Genomic DNA, 9,036 nt, shown 5'->3' with positions numbered 1-9,036 from the left:
ATAAGATGTTGAAGATGAGTACTCGAGAGCAATGCCAGGTAAGTAATCAGGTAAGGGGTTCCAGGCAGTCAGTTCCTGGCTGGAAGCTTGATTCCAAGTGCTGACTGATTGCTCTCTTTCTCCTTGTCTTGCAGGTAAAAACAAGACCAAAGGAAAAGACAGGGAAAAAGCATGATATGGGATACTCTTGCTTTTAACCCTGATGATATGAGATATTCTTGCTCTAGTATAGCTTGTTTGCAGAGGTATTATCGGGGGGAAAGAAAGCTGAATATTTCGAAAGGCTTCGTTGGGAGTGCCCTCTCAGATATGATGAAGGGTTGAGCATTTTTGCAGGTCTGCCTGTTCGTTGGGGATGGAGGTCGACATATATAGGAGTCTCCCTAACAACAAGTAGTAATGCTATTCCTTTACCCTGCTTGGTCATAGCACGGTAGTGGGAGCTGCCAGTTTCACATGTTTTAACTCTGTCAGAGCACTTTGAAAAAGTGGTCTGTGGTATCTGGCTCTCGAGATTCGGAGAACGATGCCTCATCGATTTTTGAGAAAGCAATCATGCTGGGGGTCTGGCTCTCGAGATTCGGAGAGCAGTGTCTCTTCTATTTTTGAGGAAGTAATCATGTTGGGAGTCTGGCTCTCGAGATTCGGAGGGCGGTGCCTCTTCGATTTTGGAGCAAGCAATCCTGTTGGGAGTGTTGTCTCGAATGTGAGTAAAGGTTGGGCATGTTTGCTAGTCTACCTTGCCACGAAGCACAGAGGTTGACACACAGGGACTTTCCAATTATCCAGCAGTGGTACTGTTCCTTTACCCTTGTGGGTAATAATATGGTAGCTAGACCTTCAAAATTTATGTGTCTAAACTTTGCTAGTGCTGTTTCTTTGCTATTCTTTTACCTTTCTTGGTCAGAGCGATGTAGTGGGAGCTGCAAGCTTCACGTGCTTAACTTTGGCAGAGAACTTTGGCAAAGTTATCTGTGGTACCCATGAGCTATTGTTGCGTGTGGGAAGTGGGTGATTGAACAGTAAGATTCATGTGCTTTCTACTTCACCAGAAGTCTTCGACAGAATGCCCATAATTTCTGCAAAGCTGAGTGTGCGTGTGACAGGTGCTGACAATGCTAGAAAAGTAGGTGCCTCTTCGATTTCTGAGATCGGCCCTCGTGGTCTCTGAGCAGCCCAGCTTTTGAGAAAGCGAGCGCCTCTTCGATTGATTCGGAGAACGATGCCTCATCGATTTTTGAGAAAGCAATCATGCTGGGGGTCTGGCTCTCGAAGATTAGGGGAGCAGTGTCTCTTCAATTTTTGAGAAAGTAATCATGTTGGGAGTATGGCTCTCGAGATTCGGAGGGCGGTGCCTCTTCGATTTTGGAGCAAGCAATCTTGTTGGGAGTGTTTTCTCGAATGTGAGTAAAGGTTGGGCATGTTTGCTAGTCTACCTTGCCACGAAGCACAGAGGTTGACACACAGGGACTTTCCAATTATCCAGCAATGGTACTGTTCCTTTACCCTCTCTTCGATTTTTAAGAAAGTAGTCATGTTGGTAGTCTGGCTCTCGAGATTCGGAGGACGGTGCCTCTTCGATTTTGGAGCAAGCAATCTTATTGGGAGTGTTTTCTCGAATGTGAGTAAAGGTTGGGCATGTTTGCTAGTCTACCTTGCCACGAAGCACAGAGGTTGACACACAGGGACTTTCCAATTATCCAGCAGTGGTACTGTTCCTTTACCCTTGTGGGTAATAATATGGTAGCTAGACCTTCAAAATTTATGGGTCTAAACTTTGTTAGTGCTGTTTCTTTGCTATTCTTTTACCCTTCTTGGTCAGAGCAATGTAGTGGGAGCTGCAAGCTTCACGTGCTCAACTTTGGCAGAGAACTTTGGCAAAGTTATCTGTGGTACCCATGAGCTATTGTTGCGTGTGGGAAGTAGGTGATTGAACAGTAAGATTCATGTGTTTTCTACTTCCCCAGAAGTCTTCTACAGAATGCCCATAATTTTCGCAAAGCTGAGTGTGCGTGTGACAGGTGCTGACAAGGCTGGAAAAGTAGGTGCCTCTTCGATTTCTGAGATCGGCCCTCGTGGTCTCTGGGGAGCCCAGCTTTTAAGAAAGCGAGCGCCTCTTCGATTTCTGAGATCGGCCTTCGTGGTCTTTGAGCAACCCAACTTTTGAGAAAGCAAACGCCTCTTCGATTTCTGAGATCAACCCTCGTGATCTCTAAGCAGCCCAGCTTTTGAGAAAGCAAACGCCTCTTCGATTTCTGAGCAGGCGCCTCTTCGATTTCTGAAGCTCCGTCGAGTGCAGATTTTTATAGGGGCTGGCATTAAGTTCCAAATCACACTTGGATCTCCACCAGTAGAAGCTTCATTCTTGCACTTCTAAGATCTTGATTTGTCCGACCTCTTCTCTCTTCAACACCTTTGAAAATGTCTGGCCCCTCCGACCGTCGTTTTGACTTGAACCTTGTTGAAGAGACAGCCCCGCCTTCTCCAGACAACATATGGCGCCCATCCTTCGTCTCCCCTACTGGTCCTCTTACCGTTGGGGATTCCGTGATGAAGAATGATATGACCGCTGCGGTGGTGGCCAGGAACCTTCTCACTCCCAAAGATAACAGACTACTTTCCAAACGGTCTGATGAGTTAGCTGTTAAGGATTCGCTGGCTCTCAGTGTTCAGTGTGCAGGTTCTGTGTCTAATATGGCCCAACGCCTATTTGCTCGAACCCGCCAAGTTGAATCATTGGCGGCTGAAGTGATGAGTCTCAAACAGGAGATTAGAGGGCTCAAGCATGAGAATAAACAGTTGCACCGGCTCGCACATGACTATGCTACAAACATGAAGAGGAAGCTTGACCAGATGAAGGAAACTGATGGTCAGGTTTTACTTGATCATCAGAGATTTGTGGGTTTGTTCCAAAGGCATTTATTGCCTTCGTCTTCTGGGGCTGTACCGCGTAATGAAGCTCCGAATGATCAACCTCTGATGCCTCCTCCTTCTAGGGTTCTGTCCAGTACTGAGGCTCCAAATGATCCCCCTCCGGTGCCTTCTCTTTCTGGGGCTCTACCGACTGCTGAGACTTCTCCTAAGCAACCTTTGTGAAGGCTCCCTCTTGTGTGTTTATTTTGACTCATGTATATGTACATATTTGTAGCTTATCGGGGATATCAATAAATAAGCTTTCCTTCATTTCAACGTATTGTGTTAAATACACCAAAGCCTTCTTCGCTAAGTTCTTTGAATTTTCTTTTGTTGAAGCTTGTATGTTGAAGCTTTCTGAGTGGAGCATGTAGGTTGGGGTAGTGTTCCCTTAATTTCCCGAGTGAGGAAAACTTCTCGGTTGGAGACTTGGAAAATCCAAGTCACTGAGTGAGATCGGCTATATGAATCTTAGAACGCCATTGTGCTCGATCCTGTGTCATGTCATTCGTTAGATCCAAGTACTCTAAGTCTTTTCTTAGAGTCTCTTCCAAAGTTTTCCTAGGTCTTCCTCTACCCCTTCGGCCCTGAACCTCTGTCCCATAGTCGCATCTTCTAATCAGAGCGTCAGTAGGCCTTCTTTGCACATGTCCAAACCACCGTAACCGATTTTCTCTCATCTTTCCTTCAATTTCGGCTACTCCTACTTTACCCCGGATATCCTCATTCCTAATCTTATCCTTTCTCGTGTGCCCACACATCCAACGAAGCATCCTCATCTCCGCTACACCCATTTTGTGTACGTGTTGATGTTTCACCGCCCAACATTCTGTGCCATACAACATCGCCGGCCTTATTGCCGTCCTATAAAATTTTCCCTTGAGCTTCAGTGGCATACGGCGGTCACACAACACGCCGGATGCACTCTTCCACTTCATCCATCCAGCTTGTATTCTATGGTTGAGATCTCCATCTAATTCTCCGTTCTTTTGCAAGATAGATCCTAGGTAACGAAAACGGTCGCTCTTTGGTATTTCTTGATCTCCGATCCTCACCCCTAACTCGTTTTGGCCTCCATTTGCACTGAACTTGCACTCCATATATTCTGTCTTTGATCGGCTTAAGCGAAGACCTTTAGATTCCAACACCTCTCCAAAGGTTAAGCTTTGCATTTACCCCTTCCTGAGTTTCATCTATCAACACTATATCGTCTGCGAAAAGCATACACCAAGGAATATCATCTTGAATATGTCCTGTTAACTCATCCATTACCAACGCAAAAAGGTAAGGACTTAAGGATGAGCCTTGATGTAATCCTACAGTTATGGGAAAGCTTTCGGTTTGTCCTTCATGAGTTCTTACGGCAGTCTTTGCTCCTTCATACATATCCTTTATAGCTTGGATATATGCTACTCGTACTCCTTTCTTCTCTAAAATCCTCCAAAGAATGTCTCTTGGGACCCTATCATACGCTTTTTCCAAATCTATAAAGACCATGTGTAAATCCTTTTTCCCATCTCTATATCTTTCCATCAATCTTCGTAAGAGATAGATTGCCTCCATGGTTGAGCGCCCTGGCATGAACCCGAATTGGTTGTCTGAAACCCGTGTCTCTTGCCTCAATCTATGCTCAATGACTCTCTCCCAGAGCTTCATTGTATGACTCATTAGCTTAATACCCCTATAGTTCATGCAATTTTGTACGTCGCCCTTATTCTTGTAGATAGGCACCAAAGTGCTCGTTCGCCACTCATTTGGCATCTTCTTCGTTTTCAAAATCCTATTGAAAAGGTCAGTGAGCCATGTTATACCTGTCTCTCCCAAAAGTTTCCACACTTCGATTGGTATATTGTCTGGGCCTATTGCTTTTTTATGCTTCATCTTCTTCAAAGCTACAACCACTTCTTCCTTCCGGATTCGACGATAAAAAGAGTAGTTTCTACACTCTTCTGAGTTACTCAACTCCCCTAAAGAAGCACTCATTTCATGTCCTTCATTGAAAAGATTATGAAAATAACCTCTCCATCTGTCTTTAACCGCGTTCTCTGTAGCAAGAACCTTTCCATCCTCATCCTTGATGCACCTCACTTGGTTTAGGTCCCTTGTCTTCTTTTCCCTTGCTCTAGATAGTTTATAGATATCCAACTCTCCTTCTTTGGTATCTAGTCGTTTATACATATCGTCGTAAGCCGCTAACTTAGCTTCTCTGACAGCTTTCTTCGCCTCTTGCTTCGCTTTTCTATACCTTTCACCATTTTCATCGGTCCTCTCCTTGTATAAGGCTTTACAACATTCCTTCTTAGCCTTCACCTTTGTTTGTACCTCCTCATTCCACCACCAAGATTCCTTTTGGTGTGGGGCAAAGCCCTTGGACTCTCCTAATACCTCTTTCGCTACTTTTCGGATACAACTAGCCATGGAATCCCACATTTGGCTAGCTTCCCCCTCTCTATCCCACACACATTGGGTGATTACCTTCTCTTTGAAAATGACTTGTTTTTCTTCTTTTAGATTCCACCATCTAATCCTTGGGCACTTCCAAGTCTTGTTCTTTTGTCTTACTCTTTTGATATGTACATCCATCACCAACAAGCGATGTTGATTAGCCACGCTCTCTCCTGGTATAACTTTGCAATCCTTACAAGTTATACGATCCCCTTTCCTCATTAGAAGAAAATCTATTTGTGTTTTTGACGACCCACTCTTGTAGGTGATCACATGTTCTTCTCTCTTCTTAAAGAAGGTGTTGGCTAAGAAGAGATCATATGCCATTGCAAAATCCAAGATAGCTTCCCCATCCTCGTTTCTCTCCCCAAAACCATGGCCACCATGAAAACCTCCATAGTTGCCTGTCTCCCTGCCCACGTGTCCATTTAAATCTCCTCCTATAAATAACTTCTCCGTCTGAGCAATTCCTTGCACCAAGTCTCCAAGATCTTCCCAAAATTTCTCCTTCGAACTCGTATCCAACCCTACTTGAGGTGCGTACGCACTAATCACATTGATAAGTTCTTGTCCTATTACAATCTTGATTGCCATGATTCTATCTCCTACCCTCTTGACATCTACAACATCTTGTACCAAGGTCTTGTCCACGATGATGCCAACACCGTTTCTCGTTCTATTTGTGCCTGAATACCAAAGTTTAAACCCTGAGTTTTCTAGATCCTTTGCCTTACTACCAACCCACTTAGTTTCTTGTAGGCACATAATATTTATCCTTCTCCTCACCATAACTTCCACTACTTCCATAGATTTTCCCGTTAAGGTTCCTATATTCCACGTTCCTAAACGCATTTTGCTCTCTTGAACTCTACCCTTCTGTCCTAGCTTCTTCACCCTCCCCCGTCTAATAGGATCAAAGTACTTCTTTTGTGTGTCCCGGGTAAAGTTGATAGGAGCATATGCTCCCAAACAACTTTGAATGGAGTCGTTCGAAAAGAAGTTTCTATGGCCCCCTTGCTCATTTAACACTGCATCCGGGTGCCGATGGAGATACAGCGACCCTTGCTCACTTATCACTGTGTTCGGGCCACACAGCGCGCCACTTACGGGTGACGCCCTAGCTTTAGCGCGATTTTGTTCTGGATTCATTTTCATAAGGATTCGACGTGATCATGGAGTGCCGGCTGTCGACTACCTGACGCCCTCCCCCTCCTCCTTTATCCGGGCTTGGGACCGGCCATGTAAGACATAGGCGGAGTTTTCTACTTTCTTCCCACAAAAAAAAAAAAAAAGAAAAAAGAAAATTCAAGTCTTTTACGCGTAATTTTTTTTTTTTTCAAATTTGAAAAGAAAATTTCTTTTTGAACCTGGAAAAAATAGCACTTTTCTAAATTCCTAGGCATAATCAAATATTTTAAACATAAATTTTAAATTTGGTAAATATTGAATTTTATAGGATGCATAAAACAAACAAAAAAACTCTAAAGGGCCATCAATTATATGCCCTAAACAATTAACTATGACAATTTAACCTTAATTTGACTGCATTAACTACATTGGGGAAGTAGCAGAGATGAACAATTATAAAACCAAAAAAATGAAGTTTTACAGGAAGAAGAGAAATGTGAGAAAAAAAATGAATGAAGGTTTTGTATTGAACTCAATGAACTAATTTTACTATCTTACAATAGCTATATAGAGCTGACTAGAGGACTAACTCATAAGCTTTGAGTAACAAACTCTAACTAACTCTTTCAACTAACTATTACATCATCCAATCCTTTATAACTGTTTTGATGAGCTGGCAGTGATGAGTTGGTAGTGATATATTCAACATCCCCCCTCAATCTCAGATAAAGGGACTGAAAACATAACCTTCACAAAAAATCTTGAACTAAGCATTTCGTCAAACACTTGAACTGCATAAAGTTGTAAACTTTCTTCCACATCGGAAAACAGATCAGGGATCAAAGTCTCAAAAAATATAATTCAAAAAGCTGATTAGAGAACACACCACCAAAAGGAAAGAACTATATCGAAGGCACCGAAGAAAATGCACCATAAATTGATGACCGGGTGTTATTCCTAACATGGCACCATGTCCGGAACAAAACCCATTTCCAAAGCAAACCCCAAGTTGTAGACCACCATCACGAGCCCCTCCAAGATGAAGGCATTCCACTGGATCTATGATTTTGCATGAAAACCCATTTTCTTTCCTAGTATCAGGAGGTGAAGAACTCAATGAAAATCTAAAAAAAAATTCCCAATTGAAGAACCGAAAATTCCCACTTCTATTTGACGATTGCGGAAGCACATAAGAAATTAACAGAACCCACTAACTAACTGCATTTAGATTACACCACAATTTCAAAGACCCATTTATCACCAACAATCTTTACGCAAAATTCAGAAGGAAAATTTACCCAGTAATTACAGAACATTTACAAAAGCACTGAAGAACTTAATGGAAGAGAAATAAAACTAGAAGATGATGAAATCTTATGAAAAATAGAACCACTAGAATCCATGGGGCGAGCTTGGTGGCTTTGATACCATTTTAACTACATTGGAGAAGTAGAAGAGGTTAACAATTATAAAACCAAGAAATGAAGTTTTATAGAGAGGAGAAATGTGAGAAAAAAAATGAATGAAGGTTTTGTATTGAACTCAATGAACTAATTTTACTATCAGTTTACAATTAAAATATATAAGAACTAATTCATAAGTTTTGAGTAATAAATTCTAACTAACTCTTTCAACTAACTATTACTTCATCTAATCCTTTACAACTATTTTGATAAGCTGGCAGTGATGAGTTGTCAGTGATTTATTCAAAAGAAAGCACGCGATCATGAAGCATTGTAGAAATCACATGAAATACATATAACACTCGTAAAATTGTTAAACATGCATGCACCAAACAAATCTGATCGTGTCTTCCTCAGCAATGTGTGCTTTACAACTCAGCATAAACTACAAAAGAATGAAAAAAAGAGTAAAAATAAAATAAAAATTCCAAGACAAGTGTATCTCATGATATTAGTCAAAGTCCCAGTTGGAAAGACAATCCACCTATCATTGGAACTCAATATATGGTCCCCGTTCATTTTAATGAAACATAAAATAATATACATGCAGAATTACAATTTTGTTTTGTATAATGCTTTAGCTTTTCGTAAAAAGGGAAAATGTCTAAGTTCATGCATATGGTACAATCCAATCCACTCTGCATGTGGTCAGCTTCAACATGTCTATCGTCAAGCCAGTATGGTAGCGGATGAATTAGCCACGCTTGGTCATGTGAAGCCTAAATGGTTTTTTTTCGGATTTTCTCATTTTCTTTTTGTTGTAGCTTGTAAAATTAAGTTTAATATGAGGCACTTAGGGATCTCAAGGGCATTCTGAAAAAAAAGTTGAGATTATATCATAAAACTAATTAACAATATAGATAGTAGTATAACTTTTTATAAGCACATGCAACGTTCCTCCTCCTATCAATGTGAGATTCATTCTCAATACGCCCTCTCATGTATGGAAATTTTTTTAGCCTAATATGTGGACAACACAAATAAAGGAGGTAACATGGAGCGTGTGTGGCCATTTGGCTTCATATGTAGGACAACCTGCTCTAATAGAAAGTTGAAGTTCTACCATAAAACCAACTGGAAAAATGGA

This window comes from Malus sylvestris, chromosome 12, assembly GCF_916048215.2.
Source record: "Malus sylvestris chromosome 12, drMalSylv7.2, whole genome shotgun sequence".
Taxonomy (NCBI): domain Eukaryota; kingdom Viridiplantae; phylum Streptophyta; class Magnoliopsida; order Rosales; family Rosaceae; genus Malus; species Malus sylvestris.
Note: the sequence above shows the minus strand (reverse complement) of the source record.